The sequence below is a fragment of the Equus przewalskii genome, chromosome 1, assembly GCF_037783145.1.
Source record: "Equus przewalskii isolate Varuska chromosome 1, EquPr2, whole genome shotgun sequence".
Classification (NCBI taxonomy): domain Eukaryota; kingdom Metazoa; phylum Chordata; class Mammalia; order Perissodactyla; family Equidae; genus Equus; species Equus przewalskii.
In genome coordinates, this window is record NC_091831.1 from 99,276,738 (window position 1) to 99,291,348 (window position 14,611).

Sequence of the window (14,611 nt, forward strand, 5' to 3'; positions counted from 1 at the left end):
TTCAACTTCAAGAAGGGAAGAAGGAGGGAGGGAGGGATGAATGAGTGGCTGAGTTTGCTGATGTGCTGCTAAAGGATGGGAAACTGTAGTGGTTTCTCCAGACAGTCTCCAAGGAGTCAAGATAGTTTCCCCAAAGCAAAATCAGGGTAAAGGTTGCTTAAGTGGCCAAATAGCAAATACCCACTGCAGCTATATAAGCCAACAATCACAATACACTGAGATAAATTGAGAACAGATGTATGTACAAAGCACATATCTCTGACAACTGTGCTCTTTTGCTCTTGAGCTGGAGGGTGGGGAGCAAAGGTAGTCTTGTGCTGGAGCTGGCGGTCTCTGCTTTAAAGGTGAATGTGGAGGAGCGACTGACACAGGTACTGTGGGTCCCAATCACAAAGCATGTTGCTTCACTGATCCTTTCGTTTCCCAATGTGTGTAGCACACCTGCTTAAAAAGACAGCAAATTCCAGGGTGAAAAAATATCAACATGGGAGAGTTGCAAAGAATTTCATTAAGTTATATAGATATATACAGTTTGACAACTTTCTCCAAATAATAGGGGATGTTTTGGAATGCTGGTTCATAAACTTTGAAAAATCCTTGGTCATTTTAAGCAAGACAGACCTCTTCCAAAAGTAAACTCTTTACCACTGATCTTAATTGCTTCTGCAAAAGAACATATGTAAAATAAGTTGCAAGATGAATGGCCTTTAAATTCTGAGAAGCTTGGGGCGAACAGGAACCTCCAAGGTTACCAAATTCATCCATTGAGCAGATAGGTGTAAGATTTTAATATTTAGGGACAACTGCACCTTCTCCACTGGACTAAGTTGTCAATGAAAAGTTAGAATTATTAGATGTTTAATTAACTAGACAGGTCAGAGGAAGACCTCCTTCATAATAGTGAAAAGCTCTTCTGCTAGTTTCAGACAACTTCTAATGTCCCTTCCTGGAGATGGAAAGGGAAAGAACCTATTATATAATTTCTCAGTAAAAGAAACCATGTTTTCCGTAAGTGGGACAAGGGTCTACTAAGATAAATAAAACAAGATGGAATTCCCCTGGATATTTATAGAACATAACAAAGCTTACATAACCAAAGGACAATTTTGTATGATTTCATTTATATGAAGTACCTAAAGGCAGGCAAATTCATAGAGACAGAAAGTAGAATAGTGGTTACCATGGACGGGGGGAGGGGAGAATGGGAAATCATCATTGACTAGGTACAAGAATTTCAGTTTGGATGAAGGAAAATATCTGGAGGTGGATAGTGGTGATGGTTGTACAACACTGTGAATGTTGAACACAAAAATTGTTAAAATTTGGGGGCCGGCCAGTGGCGCAGCGGTTAAATTCACACGTTCCGCTTTGGCAGCCTAGGGTTCGCTTGTTCAGATCCCGGGTGCAGACATGGCACCACTTGGCAAAAGTCACACTGTGGTAGGCGTCCCACGTATAAAATCGAGGAAGATGGGCATGGATGTTAGCTCAGGGCCAGTCTTCCTCAGCAAAAAGAGGAGGATTGGCAGTAGTTAGCTCAGGGTTAATCTTCTTAAAAAAGAAAAATCGTTAAAATGGTACATTTTACGTCATGTATGTTTTACCACAATAAAATAAACTTAAGAAAATAAGTAGCAAGAATAATAGTTTTTGGGGCCAGCCTGGTGGCTTAGTGGTTGAGTTTGGCATGCTCTGCTTCAGCAGCCCGGGGTCACAGGTTTCGATCCCAAGCGTGGTACAGATGTTAGCTCGGGGCCAACCTTCCTCAACAAAAGAAGAAAAAAAAAGAATAACAGATTTTGATGAGACGTTGGTGAGATGTCACAAATAAATTACCTAATTGTAAAGGAAACAAATTAGTGCTACAAGAGAACTTCAGGAAGACTCTTAATTACTATTCATCCATACTTCAATAACTTAATATATATAGTAAGTTTAATATAATACGACATTGTAAAAAAAACAAATGGGGAAAGTGTTAGCCCATTCAAAGTTATGATTATTTACTGTTCACAGCCTACAATCTGGAAATAGACCAGGCCTACACTACATCAGCTACGCTCACCAGTCATTAAAACTTTGTAAAGGATATGGATTGAGAACGGGGTTACACCCTATTTCTGGGTCCTGGAAAGACATAAGCGGTGGTCAGGGTCACTCTGCAGGCATAGACCTGCTTCAAGGACAGTACCTAGGTGCCGGATAGATCTGAGTGTGTGTTAGCTGCCGTGGGGTTTCTGAAGGTCACCACCCCATCTGATCTAGGAGCTCACAGATCAAGCTGGATTTGCTAATCTCTGCTCCAAGAGCGAGCCTGAAGATAAGCTATTGCTAATTATTATTCATTTCTGTGTGTGTAGCACAATGCTGTTTTACAAGTGTCCTTTTCCTACATTATCTCATCTGATCATCATAGTTAACTGCCCTGCAAAGAAAATGGGGCAGATATAATCATCTATATTTTATGACTGAGAAACTTGTATGGGTGAGGCCCAGGAGACCCAAGGCTTGAGGCTTGTAAGTGGCAGAGTTGAGGCCAGAATCAAAGCCTTTTGGTTACCAGAGTCCCTTTTCTCAAATTCTACAAACCTAGCAGGGCGAGGCAAGAGAGGTGCTTGCCTTGCACAAAATTTAAGAGGCACCAAATCAAGACAAATAATATTTTAATGTAATATTTTAAAAAGTTAAAGTTAAGGTCAAACTATCCCCAATGAACAAAATGTCGAAATTTTAAATAAAGACCGGCTGTTTGCTGGTATTACGACCCTGCGTTATTGTGCAAAAGGAACGGTCCTTTCCCATCAGCCTGAGGTTCCAGGCCCACTGGGCCATCTTGTCCTCTGCTGGGTGGGTTTGTGAGGGTTGACACGATGTGTAAACAGACAGGGTAATGCGGGGCTTTCTATAGAGTCAGGATTTTTGAAGATAGAGGTGTATCAGAACCTGGCTGGGGTCAGATAGCCAGAGAATGGCCAAGTCCAGATTGGATCCCAAAGCGGATGATGTCAAGGCCCCTGCACTTTGCTGCCTGCTGTACTGCCTCTCTCCACTCTCTCTTTTCCTAGTGCCTACACCTCATAGGGAGAAAACACATGTAAAGGAATCACTCTACTGCACACTGAAAATAGGAGCCTGAGTAAAGTCCCAAGGAGGTCTCAGGCTGAGATACTTCTGGTTGGTTGGTCAGGGGCTATTGCATAATGCCAGCATTCCAGAGATGCTATCTGAGTGCCAGGGGCAAGAGCTATTTTTGACCACTGACATACAGGGTGTGTCCTACTTTTAAGGAGCTCTAATAAATGGAAACCTATATTTACATTAAAAGTCTGTTAAATTGTGATGATTTACTCTGGCTAGATCATGTTGAAGCCCATTCAATATCAAGTTCTCCTAATCTGTTTTTAAGATTTTATTTTTTCCTTTTTCTCCCCAAAGACCCCCGGTACATAGTTGTATATTCTTCATTGTGGGTTCTTCTAGTTGTGGTATGTGGGACGCTGCCTCAGCATGGTTTGATGAGCAGTGCCATGTCCGCGCCCAGGATTCGAACCAACGAAACACTGGGCCGGCTGCAGTGGAGCGTGTGAACTTAACCACTCGGCCACGGGGCCAGCCCTCCTAATCTATTTAACAGAATTTGATTTCCAGTTGGTGGGTATTTTGATGGCCTGTTGGGAAATTTTAATGTAGCAAATCTTCAATCAGCTGTTATTTGAGTATCTACAACTACGTGGTGATAAACTAAAGAAAGTCTAAGTCAAGTTCTCTACCTCCGGTAAAACCACCTGGAGTCTACTTAGGGAGATATGACCCTTATGTGCAAATAAACAAATATTAACTTATGATAAGAGCCAACTGAATACTGAATGGCATTGCCATTAACGCATAGAAATTCTGAGAAGAGAAAGCAGTCACTTTGGAAGAGAGAAAACAGACCAGTGTGCATGAACTTGTTCTGTAGGATGGGTACCTAGCTGGAGATGTGTGCAGCACACATTTGAGGGCTGTGGGGAGGGCTGTGCAAAGGTAGGGGGCCGTCAGGTGCCAGACAGGATCACAGGAGAGTGGCACCCTCCGTGTGGCTGAATAGCAGTTGTATGAAACTGGCAAAGCATCAATCTTAGACCTGAAGGTAGTCTCAGTGTGGAGAGTTATAAAAGGATGAGACTTCCCAGGGAGCCCACCAAGACCAGTGCCTGGTGGCTGTCTTCATGTAGAGAGCCAGAGGAGAACAGGAAAGCAAGCAAGAAGATGACTGAGAAAGAAATGGATGAAGCGGTCAGAAAGCAAGGACAGTGCAGTGTCACGAAGGGCCAGGAACTAAGAGCTGTTAGAGGTGAGTGGTTAGTGTGAGGTGCAGAAGAAAGGTCAAGGAGAGAAATATTTGAGATTGATGGTCATATTTTTAGGGGGGCAGTGCTGCCTGATAGCATGGCTTTATAAGGACCGTACCAGTCTATTTATCTGATGCTGAGCATGACCTTGATCCTGCAATCTTTGAGCCAACAGAAAAAATATGGTCACACTCTAATTCACCTTAGTAGTATATTCCTTATATTAAAATCTGGGATATCTTTGGAAGGACACTTAGGAAACTAGCCACATTCATTGCTTTCAGAGAGGGGTGCTGGGTGGATGGGAATAGAAGTGGGAGACTGTTCACTGTATATCGTTTTGTGCCTTGAATTTTGAACGAGGTGTTAACTATTAAAAATTTTTTTTAAAAATCAAAGAATAGAACACATGTGCTGAAAAAAAAAAAAGGAATAAGTAGGAACAAATGTTTTGGTTTTCTTTTTGCTGAGGAAGATTAGCCCTGAGCTAACATCTGTTGCCAATTCTCTTTTTTGCTTGAGGAAGAATAGCCCTAAGCTAACATCTGTGCCAATCTTCTTCCACTTTATATGTGGGTCGCTGCCACAGCATGGCTGATGAGTGGTGTATGTCCGTGCCTGGGATCTGAACCCGTGAATCCGGGCCACCAAAGTGAAGTGCACCAAACTTAACCACTATGCAGGGCCGGCCCCAGGAACAAATGTTTTAAAAGTACAATTTTCACAGGATGCTCCATCAAAAAATAAGCAAACAAGCAAACTCTTCTGCCATTTCTGAAGAAACAGTCTTATTGAGTATAATTGACATATTAGTTTGCATTTTTAGAATTTTATATAAATGGAATCATATCATCTGTACTCTTTTGTCTGCTTTCTTTCACTCAAGCAAAGTTATTTTTGAGATTCATCCATGTTGCTTGTATCAATAGCTCATTCATTAAAAATTATTGAGTAGTATTCCATTTTATAGATATGCCACTTGGATAAATACCTAGGAGCAAGGTCATATGCTAAGCATGTTTAGCTGTACAAAAAAGATCAAACTTTTCCAAAGTGGCTGTACCATTTTGCATTTTCACCAACAAAATATGAATGAGAGTTCCAGTTGCTCCACATCCTCACCACCTGGCAGGGTCTTTTCAATGCTCAACATTCTACAACGTGCATGGTGGCATACCACTGTGCTTTTAATTTGGATTTTCCTAACAACTAATGATATTGAGGATCTTTTCATGTGCTTATTTGCCATCTGTATATCTTCCTTGATGAACTATCTCTTCAAATATTTTTCCCATTTAGAAAAATGGCCTTGTTTATTATTATTGAATATGAAGAGTCCTTTATATATTCTGGATACATGTCCTACATCAGATACATGATTTGGAAATGTCCTGTCCCATTCTGTCCCTTATCTTTTCATTTTCTTAATAGTTTCAAAGAAGAGATGTTTTTAATTTTTATGAAGTCAAGTTGGTGAGGTAGCCAGCCTTCAGGATGGCCCCAATCATGCCCCCTCATTCTGGTGTTCATGCTCTTCTATGGCCCCCTCTCACAGTGAATAGGGTTGACCTGTGTAACCAATAGGATATTGAGGAAATGATGATGTGTGGCTTCTGAGGCTAGATCATAAAAGACGCTGCACCTTCTGGCTTCTACCTTTGCTCTCTCATGGATAACTCACTCTGAGGGAAGCTAGCTGGCATGTTGTGAAGACACTCAACAGCCCTGTGGGAAGTCCCTGTAGCAAGGAACCAAGGCCTCCCACCAGCAGCCTTGTGAATGAGCCATCTTGGAAGCAGATCCTCTGTCCCCAGTCAAGGCTTCAGATGACTGTTGCCCTAGCTGACATCTTGACTACAACCTCATGAGAGACCCTGGGCCACAACCACATAGCTAAGCTGCTCCTGAATTATAGACTCACAGAAACTGTGAGATAATAAATGTAAATTATTGTTTAAGCCACTAAATTTTGTGCTGATTTTTCACACAAAATAGATAAGAGTGGAGTTTCTATCATTTGCAGTGGAAAACCTAATGATTAATATCTATCTTATGTTTTTTAAAGGGGAATCTCGGGATGGAATGAAGTCGGGATCCTTCCCTTCGTGGTGACTGCCACTGCAACTTCCTAGGAGCCTGAGTCCTTTATTTCTCACGACTTTTTCTCCTTCTTGGTCCCCTGATCCATTCCTATGAGTTCTCACCTTAACATTCTACGGCCAACTGCTTTGGGCTAACACGATGGTGACACAGGAACACCGGATGGAAAGCCACTTTGGGAAAAATCAGGGGTTTTGACATTTGCAATAATTGCTAGCTCAGCTATCTCACAAGTCTGGCCTTCCTCAAATACTGTTTAGGAATAAAACAAGCTTGCTCCTGCTTTAGGTCCTTTTCAGTAGATTTTCCCTCCTCTTTGGATTATTATTTTAAAAATTATCATTAATTAAAGTATCATATGCAATGCTCTTACATACTGAAGCGTGTATAAATCACTTACATACAGGGAGAGAATAATAACCAGTGGTACACCATGTATCCACAACTCAGCTTAAGAAATAAACTACTGGGCTGGCCCCATGGTTGAGTGGTTAAGCTCGCCCGCTCCGCTTCGGTGGCCCAGGGTCTTGCCGGTTTGGACCCTGGGTGCGGACATGGCATCGCTCATCAAGCCATGCTGAGATGGCATCCCACATAGCAGAGCCGGAAGGATCTACAACTAGAATATTCAACTATGTACTGGGGGGGCTTTGGGGAGAAGAAGAAGAAAAAAAGATCGGCAACAGATGTTAGCTCAGGTGCCAATCTTTAGAAAGAAAAAAGAAATTATTAACAGTATATCTGAAGCCCCCTGGGTACCCCTTCAGGACTGTGCCGCTACCCTCCACCAGAGGTTACCCATTCTCCTGAGTTTTGAGTTAACTTGAGTTATCATTCTCTTGGTTTTTTTTACAGTTTCACAAAAATCACCTATGTAGGTCTCCCTGAACAGTTATCATTAATTTTGCAACACTGAGCAGCAAGCACACACCTACCTGTGATATAATATTGCCAGAGTTAGATGAAGACTCCCCGGAGAAGACAAAGAGAGTGGTCCCTAGGTTTTAATCTGACTTTGGCTTCCCTGGGAATTTACCAGAACCTCTCCTAGGGAATGTCATGAGTGAATCCTGGGGACAACAGGGTGCAGCACAGTGAGGATATTGGTAGGACAATAGCAGGAGGCAGGTGTTGGACGGGTAAGTGATGCGGTTGGGGAAGTGTGCTTCTCTGTGTTTATCTGCTTCCAAGCTCACCACGGTGGAGCAGTAGATCAAAGCAGACCATTTCTGTGGGAGGAGAACTGAGTCCTCAGCTGATCTAGATGGCAAGGCTTACGGGGGAGAGAGGAACTTATATCAATGCATGGTCCAAGATAAGTCATGTACAGATTAGAATCAGGGTCAGGTTCACCTGGGTATCTAGTCCTCAGGTAAAAAGGAAGGAATAACAGGAGGCAGCTCCTGGATGAAGCCATCCTCAATATGTCTGTCTCTTGGGTTTCAATGCTCCAGTTCTGACTGGTGGCCATTTGCGGCGCAGTCAACATCCTGGGATCTCCCTGCACCATCCACCCAAAGATACTGATTGCCTGCCTTCTGCAACGGATTTCCTCTGTCCTCTATCCTATGACTTTCTCTTTCTCGTTTAGTTCCTTGTGGAATCCATTCTCCAGTAGCTCCTTGAGAAAGCATGCATGGGAGTTAACATTTTTTGAGATTTTGCATGAAAATTGTTTTCCTTCTATTCTCATATTTATCAGATGACTTGGCTAGGTATAGAATTTTGAGTTGAAAATCATTTTCTTAGCGTTTTGAAGATGTTGCTGCCCTGTCTTCTTGATTCCCATAATGCCACTGAGAAGCCTGAGCTGTTGGTTCCTGCTCCTTTGTATGTGACTCTTTTTTCCCCTCTTGAGGCTTGTAGAATCTTTTCTTTGTCCCCTGTGTGCTAGAATTTCACAATGATGGGCCTTGGTGTGTGTCTATATTCATCTGTCGGTCTTATTTCTTGATCAGCCTTTTCTGTCTGGAAATTGTGTCCTTCAATGCTGGGAAATTTTCTTGAATTATTTAATTGATGAATCTTTTCAATTAATTATCTTTGTTTTCTGTTTCTGGAGTTTCTGCCATTCAGATGTTGAACTTACATGGCTTGTCCTCTGTCTCTCCTATTGTCAAGTCTCTGTCCTTTTTGCTTTACGTTCCGTGAGTCTTCTCCAGTTTTCTCATTCTTTCTGCAGAGTTTTCCATTTCTGCCATATGTTTTTGATTTCCAGGAGTTCCTCTTGGTTCTTTGAATTATTTCTTTATATGGCAACATCTCCTTGTTTCATGGACGCGACATCATTTATTTTCCTTTTGAAAATACTGATGACATTTTAAAAAATTTATGACAATAGTTTTAATTTGATGTCTTTTCCCTGCATGGTCTGTTTTGCCTTGAAGTAAGTTGCTTTTTTTTCTGCTGGTTTTGGTCCTTATTTTTCATGTGAAAAGCTTTCTTTAGCTGTTTGGCATTAGCCGTTTGTTCATGATGAAGAATATAGCCAAAAGCTCGTTTGGGAGCGCTGAGTGTGGGGTTGGGCCTTTCTGTGTGTTTTAGCCATGGCTTCCCCAAAAGCAGAGCCCAAGACTCACACAGGGGTAGTTCATTTGGGAAGTGATCTAAGAAGTAGGAATGAGGGATACTGAGAGGGAAAAAAGACAGAGAGAAAGCCAATATAAGTGTGAGATGTGTTACCCAGCTGGCCATTGCTGCAGTGGCTGGTGCTCCAATCCACAGGATATTCTGAGTCTTACGGAATGTGTCTCAGAACTCTTCACTCAGGAGATGAAAGAAGGAAGCACTTCTCCTCAATAGTAGCCCTGCAGACATCATCTTCCCTGAATTTCTGGGTAGCACATGTCTGAATGCTGATGCTGAGTGGTTCTGCAGACCCACATGGATATCAATGACGTTTTGGGACAGACAGCAAGATTCAGGGCTGAGGCAAGACTTTGCTTGCTGCATTAGCTAGGGATCCCTAGAAAAACAGAAACAATAGGAATTGAGATATAGATATAGTATAAGGAATTGTCTCATGCAATTATGCTGAGAAGTCCCATGACTTGCCATCAGCAAACCAGAGACCCAGGAGAGCCAGTGGGGTAGTTCCAGTTTGAGTCCAAAGGCCTGAGAACCAGAAGAGCCCATGGTATAAGTTCCAATTCAAGTACAGGAGAAGACCAAAGTCCCAGCTCAAAAACAGTAAGGCAAAGAGCCGAATTCTCCCTCCCTCCTCCTTTCTGTTCTATTCAGGCCCTCAACAGATTGGATGAGGCCCACTCACATTGGGGAGGGCAATCTGCTTTGCTCAGTCTACCAATTCAAATGCTGATTTCATCCAGAAACACTCTCACAGACACATCTAGAAATAATGATTACTGTCTGAGCATCCTGTGGCCTAGTGAAGTTGACACATAAAATTAACACTTGCTCTGGGAAGCTGTATGGAACTTGATGGAACAGTAGCTGCAAATGTGGGTAGAGCAAGAGGATTAGAAGTGGTGCACAAAAGGTGTCTGGTAGATTGCTTCACTGAAGAGCAACTACTGGTTGGACCATTGTTGGGAGATCCCCAAGTGTCAGCCTCTGTGGGTCTTTCCTCCTAGGCTGATTAGATTCCTCAAGAAGAGTCTTCCAATCTCCTACCTAAGAGGTGAAGGTCACATTGCCAGCATTCTGAAAGCCAAATGGGGCAAGACAGTTGTAGTCTCCACATTCGATGTGCATTTGGCCTCTAGGTTCCCCCATTTCCAATGTGGTACCCATGCCCTCAATGTGCCTGGCATCTTCTGGACCAGAGATGCTCCTTGTAGGATAAACCTCCACCCTTCTGCTGGGATCAGGGATGGGATGTGGGATCTAACTGCTTCTCAAATTGCTTTCCCTCAGTTCTCCTTATTTTAGCCTTCTCCTCCACCCTCAGTCCTGATGGCCCCTGGTTCTGGCAGTTTCCGGACCTTCTGAAGTATTTCCAGTATAAGCTGGGTTGGATCTCAGCTTTCGCAGATCTGCTAAATCAGTTACCACTCATCCATCTATTTTCCAGCTTCTGAAATTGTGATGCTCTTTTCTCTTTTCCTACTCTCCTTTCCTTATGAGTTTATGACTTAAGAAAAAAAAAGAAAGAAAGAAAGAAAAAGGAAAGAAAATCTGTTTAGTGCAGTTTTGGGATGGAGCAAAATTAGTTGCATGCAGACCATCTGCCATCTTAGCTTGGAATTCATGTGCAGATATACACATAGCTGCCTCCATTGTGTCCTTCCTGTTTCAACTGAAATGTCACCTCCTCAGAGAAGCCTTTCCTGACCACTCAACCGAAATTAGGCCCCCAGCATTATAGCTCTTATTACTACCTGTTATTTTCTTATTTATGGACTTCTGCCCCATCAGAATTTAAGTTCCATGAGAACAGGTACCCCAGTCCACGCAGGATCCCCAGCTTCTCAAATAGGACCAGGCACATGGAAGAAGCTCAGTAACTGTGTTTGGAAACAATATTTTGAGTATCAAGTGAGCTTCAACCCTGTGTGTGATACACCCTGGGAAAAGGAAAGAAAGACTGCCACACATGTAAAAGGAGCCGGGTCTATACAGAAATAGGACAGAATCTGTGTGTAAGTCATGCAGAGTATGAGCAGCCAAAGAAACTGCAAAGAGCAGGAGCAGAGCTGCAGGGATCTGGAAAGGCCTGTATTTGAAAATGGTGTCTCTGACTTGAGTCAAGGTCATCCTGGGTTTCAGCTGAGCAGCCACGATGAGTGGGGCTGACCACTTAAGGGAACCACCCCCAGCAAAGGTGGACACAGAGGATGGGAAAAAGGGAGAAAAGCAGACCCCACTAGTCTCTCTGCTTCTTTAATTGCTACAGGAGGACAGAAATGGGGGAAACAGACCTAAGAATCTTCAGGGAAGCAGAGAGCCCAGGGGAAGCGGGAAGCCCTGTTCTGCAGTGTGTGAGGCCATGTTACGTTGGGAATGGAAGCTGCTGCCCCCGTTTTACCTACCAGGAATCCTTATCACAAACCAGGGCCGTTTCAGGTGCTGTTCACATCCCCGGAGGTACTGAGTGCTGTGTGACCTTTATTTTGTTAAAAAAAAAAGTTACACGTATTTACTGTAACAAATGCAGATGACATGGACAATTGAAAAGTTTGAAAAAAGTTACCTTCCTCTCCAATAGTGTCAGCTTTTAGCTCAGCAGATTATTTGAGTTTAGTTTCTTTTCTTTTCTATCTTTCATTTAAAAAGGTAATACATTCACATGGTTCAAAATTCAAAAGTCACAAAGGTGTAGAGTGAAAAGTGCTCTTCCCATGCCATTCTCCACCTTTCTCTGAGGTCTCCTCGGAGGCAACCTGGTCCTTGTATCTTTCCAGAAATATTCTCTGCCCATCCAGATTTTCTTCTGGACATAAGTAAATAGGAACAGAACTACTCGGAGCACACACAGATGCCCTTCCTCTAAGTGAGCCAAGGCTAAGAGCTTGGCTCTTCATTTTTGCCTGCAAAGAAACAGCAGTAATAGGAGCCACTGTGATTCCGGGAGGGAGGGATCGCCTCTCGGTTGGTTCATTGGCAGATCTCTTAGCACAAAAAGGAATTGTGGAAAGGATAGGATGTGGTCTGCCAGGTGTCAGGTGCTTTTAATTTAGGACAGAGCTCGTCTAGCTAAAGACATGGTATAGATATGGCAAAAGAAATCCTGGCTGTCATGTGTGATAGGGAATAAAGTTTAAATGTGACATTTAAGGGCATTCTCTGAGGAGGATGTTGTGTGGGATCTAAGCTTGGGAGAAGGAAGCTTTTTTGGGTAAGCCACCCAAGGTGTATCTTCATTAAAGGGAGACACTCCAGAGTTGAACTGTGGGGGTCCACAGTCAAAGAAGGAATAAGACAAGAGAGCTAGATGCTTCCCAGGTGGCACGCCAGGAGGTGGACAGCAATGGGTGGGGTCCAGTCTGGGAATTAAGTTAGAATGCATCTGACATTTTCCAATTGGAGGGAGGCCCAATTCTGAAGGTAGAACACTTCAATGTGGTATGGGAGGGAGCCACTGGCAAATCAGACAGCTCCACTCAACAGAAGATCCATTGAACCTGTCTGGCAAGCGGGCAGTCTTCAACAAGAAACCGGGAGAGGCAGAAGGGAATGGGTCTGGAGCCAGATTACCTGGGCTTAACCCTGGTTCCAATACTTCTTAGCAGTGTGAACCTGGGCAAGTTAAACTCCTTGTGCCTCAGTTTCCTAATAGAGGTAAGACACAGGGATAATAACACTCTCATAAGGGTGCTGTGTGATCAACTGAGTTAACCTACAACGCAGGCATAGAACAATACCTGGCACATAGCTAACTTGATGCTTTTCAGCCATTACTATTTTTAATAAAGGCCTGCTCAGGCCTGTCGTGCTGGCACAGAAGTCCTTGGTGATGAATCTGGAAAAGCAGAATCATAGATAGAAATCATAGATTTCCAGTAGTGGTAGGAGGGGAAAAAGGGAGTGAACAATAGCACAGCAAGAACACACCTGGAAGAATGAGGAAAAAGGGTTCAGGTTGGGGCAATTTCAGAGAAAACAGCCTTGTCGTAGGTCTACGATGTTCAAAACATCTTTTGTCTTTTGGAAATTAAAGACTTTCAATTTGGAAATTAAAATTTCTTTTGGAGATTAAATGTAGAAAGTTTAATTATTTTGGTAATTAAATAGAGGTTTAATTCTTTTTGTGTGCTCACTTAGAGCTCAAGTTTTATTGCTAAGGGTGGGCAGATTGCATAGAAGGAACCCAAGATCTGTAAGTCAGAAGACCTGGGTTCTAGTCCTAGCTCTGCCCTTAAGTAGCTGATGCCATACTGAGCCAAGTCAATTAACAGTGTCATTTTTAAAAGAAAGGGCCAGAACTAGATCCTAGGCCCCACGAGTATTTAACACTCTCTGATTCTTGCCCAGGGACAGTCTCAAGAGAATTTAAATTTCTCACCTTGTCCCCAGACCCCTCCCCTCAAACAAATCGATTAAAACTAAGAAGTGTGGTGTTCCTTTCCTTTTCCTCATGTCCCTTGCCAAAAGAACCCAAGATTTCTAAAATCTGGGCAGTGGGTGAGAGCCACGTCTTTTTCTTTTCCCATTCATTTTAGGTTTAGGTTTTAGGTTTTCAGTTATTCCTGTCGTCTGCCTAGAGCGTCTTTGGATTGAACTAGGAAGTAATGAAAAAAGGTGAGATTTGCTTAAAGGAAATTAAGCTTGCTTTGCCTGATTCTCCGGGTAAAGCTTGGCCAGGTAGACTGTGATTGTTAGGGTTCAAACCACCCCTTTAACGAATCCTGCCCAGAGGGTGGGATCTGGCCCAAGCAGGATTATAAGATACTGACTCCTTAAAGCCTGAGGACGCTGTACATACTAAGAGGCTGCCTCACATAAACGGGCTACACGATGCTTACAAACCCTCAAACACATGGCATCTCCATTCAGATTTTGGGCTGGGGCGGGGTGGGGGGTGTGTGTGTGTGGGGGGGGATTGGGGTGCGCTGGTTGTAAAACCACCAGCTCTGACTTTGTGTTTAGAAGAAAAATCTTGAGTTCTATAGCTGAGGAGATATGGCTGCCTGCCCAAGGACTATGAACCTGCATCTTGTTTGCTTGTCATCCTGTCAGTCATTTTCCTTTTTTTAAAGAAGATAAAACTCTGATCTCAGAAACACAAAATAGCGAGCTTTTTCCAGAGGCGAAGCCCTCATCCCTAGGGCACTGTACAAATAACCCCAGCCTAGCCCATCCCACTCCAGGAACACCCCAGCCCGCCCGGAGGGGTCCGCACTGCGGGGCGCAAAACCACAGCTCAGCTCCAAACCCACAGGTTCCATCACCAACCAATCGCGGGCCGGGGTCCTTCAAGAAAACCAGAAACGCCTACGAGATATGAATGGCACTAAGGCTAGCCCATCGTCGCAAAGATACCTCAAGGGGCGGGGTCAGAATCAGCCAATAGTATCGAAGCAGTTGTTGTTAGGCGGGAGGAAGACGCCGGCGAGCGTGCGTGAGGCCGCTCCCGGGAAGGGGGTGGCAGGAAGCTCGCGGAGCCAATGGCCGCGGCGGGCGGGCGGTGGCGCGCGTGCGCGCTGGGACGTGGGGCTGCGGGCGGGAGGCGGGGAGGGTGGGGGAGGGGAGCGGGCAGGAGCGCGGCTGAGCTGCTG

The 14,611-nt window shown here is 43.8% G+C and overlaps 1 long non-coding RNA gene across 2 annotated transcripts; it reads right to left on the reverse strand.

Annotated features, from left to right (window-relative positions):
* Positions 1-216: 216 nt before the first annotated feature.
* Positions 217-14,535, reverse strand: LOC139083292 (uncharacterized). 2 transcript variants are annotated; one of them, XR_011539899.1, is made up of 3 exons: positions 14,376-14,535; positions 7,370-9,399; positions 217-441 (listed from the first exon to the last, which is right to left on the reverse strand). It is a non-coding gene; the product is annotated as an uncharacterized lncRNA (long non-coding RNA). The 2 variants fall into 2 exon arrangements; XR_011539900.1 differs by lacking the exon at positions 14,376-14,535 and adding an exon at positions 11,426-11,499 and having other exon boundaries at positions 224-441.
* Between the last annotated feature and the right edge of the window lie 76 nt (positions 14,536-14,611).